This window comes from Haliaeetus albicilla, chromosome 2 (assembly GCF_947461875.1).
Source record: "Haliaeetus albicilla chromosome 2, bHalAlb1.1, whole genome shotgun sequence".
In the NCBI taxonomy this organism is placed as follows: Eukaryota; Metazoa; Chordata; class Aves; order Accipitriformes; family Accipitridae; genus Haliaeetus; species Haliaeetus albicilla.
The window spans coordinates 13543902-13555582 of NC_091484.1; the positions used below are offsets into that span (position 1 = coordinate 13543902).

The following is an 11681-nucleotide window of genomic DNA, read 5'->3' on the forward strand; positions in this document are numbered from 1 at the left end:
TATCATTCCTGTACTGCAGCCAAGTGAAACTACAAACACTATTAAAAGTATAAAGAGGCTTTAATTTACATTCCTGCTAAGGCATCTTTATGTTGCCAGAATACTGCAAGTGGGTTTAGTATAAATGAGAATCTGGCCTTAATATTCTCAGACAGAAAAGTGAAATACACAGACATATTGACTTGGATTTGTATTCTCTCTTCTGTTAACCCAAGGTATCTGCATGGACCAAAACTGGGAAGAAGAATATGAATCTTCATTAACCTACATTGCATAGCAGCTTCAGAGAGCACAAATGATCAAAAGAGTCATTTCATGTGACAGCGAAAACAGCCCTATACAGCATCATATCCCCCAACACCACGGCAACATACAGCTAGAAGCACTGTCTGGATCATCTCACCCCTGCCATCACAGCAATCATCACGCTAAACTCAGAACTTCAACTCCAACATCCACGTAAACACAAGCCATCCAGGAATCTCCAATACCTTATAACAAACTTCAGACTTTTAGCACAAAAAACGAAAGCCTTGAATACCACCAGTGCCTTGGGAGAAAGCTGTGTCCTTCACTAGAAAGAGGCACAACAATAAAGCAAATTGCAGTGATTCCTGCCAATGTTACCTGGGGAAATACTCGCCAGCCAGGAGCTTGAGGAGCTTCTCACTACCACCAGAAGCACCTATGCACCCTGCCCATTAGCCCATTTCTATCTGTGGCCAATTCCAAATGCTTCAGAAGAAGATGGAAGAACAAACAAACCCAGTGGCCAAGTCATGCATGAAAGGGGGGCGGGTGGGAACCCCCCATAAAACCCCCCTCATGCCCGTGAGGAAGCCCCTGAGCAAAGGGATGAGATGTGGCTTTCAGAGCAGGCTGTGAAGAGAGCTTTCCATCAAAAAGAAAAAATCATCATATAAAAGACACATGAGGGAAAAGGTAACTCCAAAGACACATAAGAAAAATGTGTAAAATTCTGAGGCCTCTGAAATCAATAACAAAATTCTCAAACTTTATTTGGGCCAAGATTTTGAGTTCAACATATTTAACTAGTTTCCTACATTTATTTCTAAATGAGAGATCTGTAGCTCTTGAAATGTCTTCTTGGGATGTGTTAATTTTGATAGGAAAATGAAAGGTGCTAATTTGTCCCTGTCGCCGTATAATATTAAACAGTTAAATGTGGTCTGAGTTTGGAAACTGTACATGGCAGACATCCTTAAAAAAAAATCATTCAAAACGTATTGAAAGAATAATCTTTTCCAAATCTGTCAACAAGATCCTAGCCACTGTTCCTGGCAAGAAAACTAGCTTAATTTGGTAAAACAATCACTTTTGGTCCCACAAACATTGTAAAACAAGTGGGGTCATGGAAAGAAAAATGGGAACATTAAAAAGACCCTTGATAGATCCCCAGCAGCATGCTGCTATGTTACCATGGGGTATTTCCAAGGAACCACACAGGTTTTAAAAGTACAAATAAATGCGGAAGGCAGGAGGGAGATCAGACTGCAAGCAAGGGCTGAGGCACTGCAAATTCAATTCACAGCGTGGTTTTGCTGTGAATGCATTTCCAGGTCTCACACCATTACATAGGATGTAACATCATAATGATGTCAACTCTTGGACCAAGGAATGAGCTGATTTAAGTTTTACGAGGGGAAGGATGAATACTTTCAAAGGAATGGTGAGTCGAATAAAACAGAACTGGTAGGATCACAGTTCGGAGAACTCATGCTTAGGCTTTGAACTATTTTTAGCAAGGTACTGCAAGTTCAGGGATAGTTAGTATAGAAAGGGCCTGCACAGCTCAAGTGAAGCAGAGCCACTCAACGCGTTGACAATTTTCTATCAATTTTGCAGAGAGAGAATCAAACTCTCTCTTCCCTTTCACTGAAGGTGACTGCTGTAGCAAGGCTGCTGCTTGCAAATAGCTCTGTGTGTGTGTGTGTGTGAGTGTATGTGAAGGAGCATCAGAGCCTGTGCAAGAAACCTCCCCTCCCTATGCTCCACCCTGGGATGAAGGACAAACACCGACCTTATATTTGAAGCAGCACAAGCCCCTCTCTGCTTTCTTCAGGGTGCAACAAGCCACAGCATAGCAGGGAGGGTCTTGCAGCAGGAGCCAGGCTTCCTCCATCCCTGCCCTGTCTACAGCACGAAGCAGTCCCTCCTTGTCGCACACCATCTCGCTCTTGAGGGTGCTGTGGCTTTGTTCTGCCCACCAGAGGAGGTACTTCATTGACTCAATTTTAGTCCCAGCACTTTCAATCTGTAGGGAAACACAAAACCCCCCTGAAATTCAGATATAAAAGAAAACACAGGTAGGTTTTCTATCAAAGCTGTGGCTGTTCCTGCAGTAAGAGCATATTAATAAAGACATTCTCCCCAAATCCCTTTGGAAAGTCACTGCAGATGCTAGTTTCTGCCTGCTTATGTTATGTTTTTACTTCTTTAAATGCATACTTAAGAATATCCAGTTATTGCAGATCACCACGAATACACAAGGAATGGGTTGCTTCATAAGCTTTACTACAATAATGGATAATGTTGGAAATATATACTGTATATTTCCTGTATTGTGGGACTGCTACAAGCACAGAAAATCCACATTGAAGGGGATTTCTATGCAAGCTATGCAGCAGATGAAGATTGTATTGCAAGCTTGAATTACTGATTCAAGCTGCTGCTTCTCGTCTCCCCACCCACTTCTCTAATAGCTTTTAAACTTAAGTAGCCATATAAGTTAAAATGTTCTTTTATAGGGTAAAATAAACAGATTTTATGGTTCAGAAACTGCAAGTTTAGAGATCAACACTTTACCACTAATTCATGCAGGTTCAAGCTAAGGAAATGGCTTGTTTTCCTCTCTACAGTTGTTGAGATTTTTTTTCCCCCAAAAATTCAAGATGCATTTTACATTAGATGTTATGAAAATTCTGGATGCAGACAATGCTTTCTCTTGACAAAGTGCATCTAGCTTGGTGCCTTCCAGGTCCCAGTTCCCATGAAATCAGAGGGAAATTACTGTTGAAAACCTCAAAGAGGCTGGAAGCTGGTACAAAACATTAGAACTTACTACTCATATTATTGACAGGTCCTTTAAAAAAAAAAACAACAAAATCACCAAACAACAACAACAAAACCCACCAAGAAAACAAAACCCCAAAAACTCACAAGAAAGCTTTCATATGCCACTCTGGAAATCTAAAAAAGTCCTATGAGTGCAAATGTAATTTATACTTAAACTTCTTTTTAACTGTTAAAGTACTGTGAAGAGCATTTAGCCCCAGCCCACTCAGTACAATCCTTTCTAGTGGGATAGTAGCAGATACCCATCCCAGCTGTCACAGTGAACCTGAGGAGAAGCAGTATTGTCAAGCCCCATATCTTATACAACACATTTCCATTACAAGAAGAATCCATCGGACTTCTGTGTAGCCCTGGCATTTCAGCGAGCCAGGGGAAAAAACATGAGCCAGAGATGTGAATTCCAGATTCATACAGAAATAATTGGAGGGTATAAAACCCAAAGAAGATACAGCTTGGAAAGGTTGGTATGATCTGAATGCACAGAAAGTTATTTTCAAACCAAAGAAGAGCAAGAGCTGTATTCTGCTGTGCAGTGGGGAGACTCTGGCCTAAATGTTCTAAAGAAAAAATGCAGTGATCTGATAGTTTTATCGTAAAACTTACAGTGAGTATGTTTCATTTATCCATGTATCTCTTTATTCAACCCTCATCCCTATGATTTTTGAGCATCTGATAGATCCAGTAACAACAGGGGAGTATTTTTCCTTCCATTTATCAGCCACATTAACCAGCATTTAAGTGGTTAAAACAGAGGCTTTGTTTCCAAGCAAAGATAATCCTGTTCCTGAGGACACCAGTAATGGTGGTATATGACAACATAATCAGCAGCACAAGGATATAAACAACTCCCAATTATCCCAAACCAAAATTTTTGAACATCTTGTTACATTTTTTTTCCTTAGGCCTTAAAATTACTGAGTTGTTATGGTTGGATGCTTTGTGGTGAATAAATCTAGAATAATTCCCTGGAAAGAGTGAATTGCCACCGAAGTGCTGTTAGTGCAAAAGACCACAGTACCAAGCTTGTCCTGGCTTTCCCATCCCTGGCGAAAAAACAGACAATGTTCTCATCATGTGGAGACAGGAGAGAAATGGGGAGGAGCGGTGGTGATTTGATTTCTAGGAAGTGGGAAGCAGTTGCACACCCCACATGGAAAACAGGCAAGAGGGAGAGCACAATGAGAGCAACAGGCAACGTTGGGATTTCTTGCACACTTACTTCTGTCAAAATGCCAAATTCTCTAGGCCTCCAGGTAAGTAATAAATAACTAACCATTAAAAAAAAAAAAAACACTGCACATGAACACCATCTGAATAAAGTTTGAGAGGATCAGTAGGTGTCATCTCCCACACAAGGTGCACTGAGGCATTCATCAAGGCTAAGAGTTCTCACAGAGATAGGAACACAAGATTTTGTGCTAGAAACAGAGATGTCACAGGACACAGTATTCAGATCTGAAACCAGATCAAGGTAACCATGTTGAAAGCCAAATCCAGGCTTGGGCTTTGAATATACCTCCAAAACATGGATGGTTTTGGATCTAGAATTTGGGTTCTATCATCCATCTAATCTTGAAATGGGTGGATCAAAGATGTTCAGTCTAAGACCTAGCAAAGTGGTAACAGATACTTTTGAATAGAAATGATTCAGTGAAGTACTCCAAGCAAGGAATAAATTTGTTGGTGGACAAGTTGTGAACTGAAAGAGAAGTGAAACTGGCCCAGGAAATTACTATGTACCTATTGATTGCTTTGCTACATTACCTTGCAAGGTTGGTTTTAAATACAAAAGAAGGGAAAAAGAGGTACAATGTGGTTGAGAAATTGAATCAGAAAGTTGGCAGCAGTGCCAGAAAAGACTGGAAATTAAGAAGGATGTCCAGTGGTTTGAGAGCTGGCTTGGAAACCAGTAGCAATCATATGCTTGGTGCTCCATCCCAAATTTCCTGTATGACCTTGGCCAAGTCATTTAGTGTCTCAACTTCCAACTTGTCAAATGGAGGTAATAAACCTTGTTAAAAAAAAAAAAAAAAAAAAGAAAAATCTTGGGGGTGGGGGGAGGTGAAGAACTCTCGCTCACCCTTTGCAGCCTCATGACTTAAAGGTGGCCTGATATACTCATTGAACAAAGGAGGCTGGATGACTTCCTGAATTATTCAAAATAGAAATACAATTATAGGAGAGAACTGATTGCAAAACACTTAAAGCTATAGGGACAAGCCTGGTGATAGATTTTCTGACACTTCTGTGCTTTAAGGAAGCCATGCTCCTGTTAAAGCTATAGGAAAAACACAGACACACAAAAATTGCACAACTCAAGCTGGCACTGGTATTTGCTCTGTAGATGGCACAAATACTAACCTTATTTTCTACACTATTTATGCCAGTGTAAAGTGGAAATAACTGTAGGTCACCAAGGAATTAATCCTGACATATATGTGTGTGAGATCTGGCCACATCAACCATATAACTTATTCTGGAGCATGCATTTTCTTGGCCAGTGTTTTTCAGCCTACCCTAGTCAACTGCAATAACATTTTTGGCCAGTACAAAACTTTGACCTGATGTCTGTGCAGATCTGAAAGGAACTTCCCCTGACAATACACATGATCTTCCATTAAGCAAAGCCAGTTCCATGATTCCTGGAAGAGTTACGAGGTACAAATATCCTGTAACTCTGGATCCCTGCAATTAATGTTGTGGGCTCCTTTTAGAGTTCAAGAAGATAATTCTTTCACACCTAGTGCAGGTGGGTCATTTAGGGATAGCCCTATAAACTCAGTGCGTAAAGGTAGATTCCTAAATAATTCAAAATGGAAATCTCAGATGTTCATTCTTCTGCTCTAAGTGACCAAGGGTTACACAAATTTTGGAGTGGAAAAATATGCACTCAGCCTTGCAAATGGACTTACTCCATAGATGGGTTGCTGTGTTCTGGAGTAAACAAAGGATAAGAGTGTAAGACCTCATGTACAGACCTTTCAGGTTTACTAATCATGGAGAACTGCAATATTTCTCCTACTGTTACACACATTCACTTCATCAGTGGTGACAATTAGAGAGGGCCAAGCAATTCTACCACTTTGTCATCCTAACTTGGCTCACAGCACTTGCTGATAAAAGCTTTTTCTTGAGGCATTGCTGTCTTTAATGGAACAACACTTATGGGCAACTGTTCTAGTATAGAAAGGAAGCATCTTTTTAAATACCTGCAAAATTAGAAGTTGAATTTCTATTGAAAGCTAAGTGAAGTTTGCATTAAAGGTCAAGCCTGATAAAGATATTTAGGCAATAAAAACAATTAAAATAATTAAATCAATCAGTAAAATCAGAACAATGAAATTAATCAGCAACAGAGACATAAAAAATTAAAACTATGACCCTACAACAAAGTACAGCTTTGAAAAAACTTAGACGTTGAAACTCTTCCTCCCCCTAACTAGTCCTTCAAGTTGTGATTTTCAAACTTCTATTCAGCCGCTACTTAAGCCTGATAGCTCTGAAAAATTGTGGCTACCTAGTACACCTATGTTAAAATTCCCCCAGAAGCCTACATGGTCTTTCACTTATTGTAGACAATTGCTCTGTTTGGAGGGGGTAAAACTGTTGCATTCCTGCTGGAAATGTTAAGACAAACTGTGATGAACAAGGGTTATGTCCTGAATCTCACTCGCTCATGGATTTACACTTCCCCACCTTGGGAATGTAGCTCCCCTTTAAACACATGAACTTTCTCCTGCAAAAGCCCCACCACAGAGTGTCCTGACAAGCTGTAGGGGAACAAAGGTGGCCCTTAAATTTCCTGCGCTGGAGCTGGGAGGTTTCCATTGTAGAAGGTAAATAATTCTCCCTTTGCTGGAGTTAACTCTCCTTCCTGTCCAGCGTTACCTCTGGTCTGCCCAAATGTTCAGGTTGGGTGATTTCTCAGAACAGTTAATTCTGCTAAGGAGATGGTGATCCTTTGAGGTCTGCTACAGTAGGGCACATACATCCTTTGAGGTGCTAGCCCTACCTGCCCATATTGCGTGTGAAAATGCAAATGAAATGTCTTTGGGAATAGAAACAAAGGCCTACTTTAGTCATTGGGGGAATTAGTCCTCCTGGAATCCATCATTGTAGCTTCCTCAAAGCATGCTTTGTGTTTCCTTGAAATTGATACATATATTTGGGGAGAAAATGCTCAGGTCTAAAACTTGCTGTTTCCTGCCTCCTGCAAGAAGGTTACTTGGCAAAGACGTGCAATGCCATGCATATATCACATCAGGTGTGGACATGGTATTCTCATTTTCCAAGCAATGTCCAGTTGGAAACCACTGAAACCTCTTTAGCCACAGAGACATAAAGATACACCAGAGAACATTCTCACAAATTACATGCATCTTTATGCAAAAGCAAGCAAAGCCAGTTAGCTGTTTCCCCCTGTAGTGTAGAAATCCCTGTACAGATCATACACCTTATTAATTCTAGACCAGTGAACTTTCCTCCTAGTTTATAACAAAGTGTCACATTATTAGTCAGGTTTTCCAGCATCTTTTGATAAAAATGGTGGGTTTATTGCTGTATAAAAAATACAAGGCAAGTTAAATGTTCAGTATTTTCTTATAAAATATTTAGGTTTATAAACTGTTGCAAACAGGCTAGTGTTTATATAATATTCACAGACATCTGTAATGCCTCTCATGAAAGCTAATGTATAAGCTCTTAGCTACTGCAAAAGGGTTTTAAAGATGCTCTGCCCATCTTAAAGTGCAATTCTACATAGTCTCAAGAGCTACTTTGATAAGTTTGTTTTGAGCTTAATGTTTATTCCTCTCACTGCTGTCGAGGTTGAAATTTGCTTACTTTATGAGTGAAGGCCCCAGTGCATTTAAAATTTAAATATCTGACTAGGACACCCTTACTCAGCAAATCACACACACATGCCTAATTTCAGGTACATGCTTACATCCTTTAAGTCTCAGGGCTCAAATCATGTGCCCACATTATTTGTTTTAACAGACAGAAAAGCAGTTGGGAATACAGGCATTTCTGAGGCAGAAGACTGTGGTTCACAAAGGTAAGAAGCTCTAATGACTTGTTTTCTAGGTATTGCCCAAGTATCTTCCACTACTAAGAAACAACTGCTGTTTCAGTTTCTGAGTTGCTGTAAATGTTTTTTGTTGTTTGTTTCTGCAACAGTGAAGTTATTATGTAGACATTTTACTTTTGTTCCTAAAACAAAATAAATAATAAAGCTACTCAGACTACAAGTACACAATTGCTCCCACATCCAACAAAATGCCAAGCAGAGGTGGGATTCTTCTCCCACCATCAAAATAGACTGCAAGGTGTCACATTTGCACCTTATCTAATTTTCATGTCAAACAAAAGGAATAGTCAAGAATATTTATAATTTTGAGTGCATTATTTAAAACAGAACAATGTCAGAGAGATTCTCCTTGGATTTCTCCTTCAGCTAATTTAGAGGCAGCATAGCTGATGCAAGAAGACTGTAAGTCTCAACCACACAACCTAATGCCAATAGCTGAACAGCACAGTCTGAAGAGAGTTATAGCATTCCCCTCAAACCTATTTCCACCACACATCAAGTGTAAACATCTATCAAATGTGGTTCTGAATCAAAAGGCTTACAGTGAGGATCTCAGGTTACCTTCATCTGGCTCCATTCAATGTCTTCAGAACAGCCCTGCCAATCAATCACATTATGTCTTCTACAGATGGAGCATTTGCAGCATTTCATATTTTAAGAGGCTAAGTGGTTGGTGATGCGTACCAAACCATCAGCTCCACAGAATGACAAGCTTTCTGCTTCCTCACACAAATCTAACAGACTGGAAAACAGCAATGCAAGATGCCACAGCAGCGTTTCTCTACTATTAAGGAGCAATTTCCATATCTACCGCTATCTTCCCATATCTATCTTTTTTAAGTTCCAACATAGTAGATTCCCATGCAATAGGTGATGGCCATAGCTGTGATCTCAGATCAGGGGCAAGTACTTATCACACCGCAGATGTATACATATGCATCGGATGAGGTGAAGACAACCACATGCTGGATGGCAATTCCAGATCCGAGGGCCAAGCACAAGCTTCTTCCTGGGATCCTCAAGCAAGAACGAAGCAGAAGAACTATGAGCAGGTACAAGAACCTGAAATGAGGACCAGATGAGTGCAACCCAAGTAGACCCCATGAAAGAAACAGCTCTGAAATCCTGTGAGATCCAGAAGTCCTAGGCTTAGCTGTGAGGACATGACTTGCAGCATACACAGTAAGCTACTGGCAACCTTTCTCCATTAAGTAGACTTTTAGTTACTACTTGTCTCTGCTCTGTTCAAACTCTACTCACAGCCAATACTGTGGTGACATTTTGAAAAATGTAATTGCTCAGGGAGCCTCTGCAAGCCTCATACTGAGTTGCTATACTTCAGTATACCATATTGGAACCTCAAACTGGTGCACCTGTGCTTTCAATGGGTATATTCCCATTTTATAACAATAATCTGTACACCAGATAAATAAGGCGCATACTAACCATCTCCCCTATTTCCTTCCTCATTCTTACCCTGGTAGTGCTGGGTCTTTGATCATCCAAATGTAATCAAAGATTAATATTGTAAGGGTCAGTAAAGTGCTACAAGAAAGTTTTATAACTCAACTCTCCCAGCCAAAAGACTGAGTAAACCGATACAAAGCATGGCACCAGACTATTCTTCTGGGCAGCCATAATCATAAATAAAAACAGATCGTGAAAGTAAAGCAGCATAGGCAGATGTAGGATACATTGGGAGAACATCTTTCCCCTCTAAAGAACACAGATGGTTCCAGTCTTGGAGCTTCCCTTATTTATTTATGGTGACTGATAACATAGTTTGTACTTGCTTTTAAGGGAAGTTACAAGGATTAGTAACTTAATGAGCTCTTTCCCATGAAACGTGTGGCAGAACCAGTATTTGTTAGTGTGGAACACACGTAATGGTGTTTGTCTGACAGGAGAGGAAAACCTGCACTCAACACAAAATGAAGTCAGAGCAGACTTAAAAAAAGAACTAGATGATCTTATATCACACTTTCTTACTCAACAGTGCACAAATGTAACTCTAGACTCACAGTTGTAGCCTGTTTTTTCTTTTTTACATCACCTTTTTTTCAAGGATGTGAGGAAGTATTTGGCACCTTCTGTTGTCTACATCACACGCTTATAGATAATCTGGAAATTTTCTGGTTTAACCGTGTCACGTACAATAGCTAAAAGTGTAGGGGACTGGAACTGACCTCAGTGTTCTCCCCCACAGCTTTTCTCCTGTGAAGAAAAACAGACTTTTGCATTGTTCCCCTGTGCAATTTATAGGAACTATGGTCATGGAGGGGAAGTTAGATAGTACTACAAGACCTACAGGAATCCCAGGACAAGAGCTATTATCCTGAGAGAAACTTTTCAGAGTCCTTAAGTATTTTTTTGCATAGTTTCTACTCCTGTGTTATGTGGAAGCAAACAATTTTTCCCCATCACTGGACAGACTTACAGGTCTGTGTCATCAAGAAAACTCATCCTCTATAGCAAATGCAGAAACTTGTCACCTAATTTCTCACTAGACTTTTGCAGTATGAAAGACAAAACAAGCCCAGCAGATCATATTTCTACTAAATTCATCAAAGAAATATTTTCTTTAAAGATCCAGCCCTTCTGGAGCTCATTCTCCACCCACATCTAATTGGCCTTCTTTATAGATTTGCAAGCCAGGACTGAGGAAAATGACAGCTCCCTTCCAATATCTTTGTATTTTGATATACAGTAATTTCATGTCTAGTATCTAGACAAAGCGGTCAGAAAGGTGCCTACTGTTTTGGTAGATAAATGTCATCTGGTACATAGAGCAAGACAGCACCACAGCAATACCTGCACAGGCAAACAGCTATTCTCAAAGGTCCTCTGTACAATGTTAATGGCACTGAAAATGACCTTCAAAAATTCTTTGCATAGTAAATTAACTCTCCTCAAAGCATGAATTTATAGGAGGAAAAAAAAAACCGACACCAAAACTAAAGAGCTTTTCTTTTCAGGACAAGGACTTTCTGATAAATTAAAATAAATTTATCCTTTAAAATAAATTTAAATAATTATAAGCTAAGGAACACCCTGAAAAGATTCCCTTCCCTGCCCCTTTTAGTTTAATTTAATGAGGGACACTAGTTAACAACGCCAATAATAGATTGTTGTCGTAACTCATCATGGCCACTACAACCCAGCTCTAATCAGACAGAAAAGAATCAAGGATTGGCCAGTGCAATCATTATAAGATTATTTAAAAAAAAAAAAAAAAAAAAAGTCAAGAAATCTAAAAAAAAGACTTTTGTTTATTTGATTAACTCCTTGACATCTATTTTCATTCTTTGCTCTTCTTCACATAGTCATTTTCCACTCATCTCTCCTAGCTTCCCTGCTTGCTTTGCTTAGCAATGCACTTCCTGCAAGCACATGAAAACTATTCCTATGGTACCAATCATGCATATTCTTGAAAGGCAGGCTTACCCTAAAAAGCACTCAGAGTCAGAACAAGATGCAAAACAAGTGGATCTAGCAA

At 39.7% G+C, this 11681-nt stretch overlaps 1 long non-coding RNA gene across 1 annotated transcript in view; it reads right to left on the bottom strand.

The window, feature by feature from the left end:
- The window catches only part of LOC138688161 (uncharacterized), a 46290-nt gene extending 44037 nt beyond the window's left edge, over positions 1-2253 (bottom strand). Inside the window, exon 1 of the long non-coding RNA XR_011327217.1 lies at positions 2042-2253. This is a non-coding gene — a long non-coding RNA (uncharacterized lncRNA). The remainder of the gene's footprint in view (positions 1-2041) is intronic.
- Between the last annotated feature and the right edge of the window lie 9428 nt (positions 2254-11681).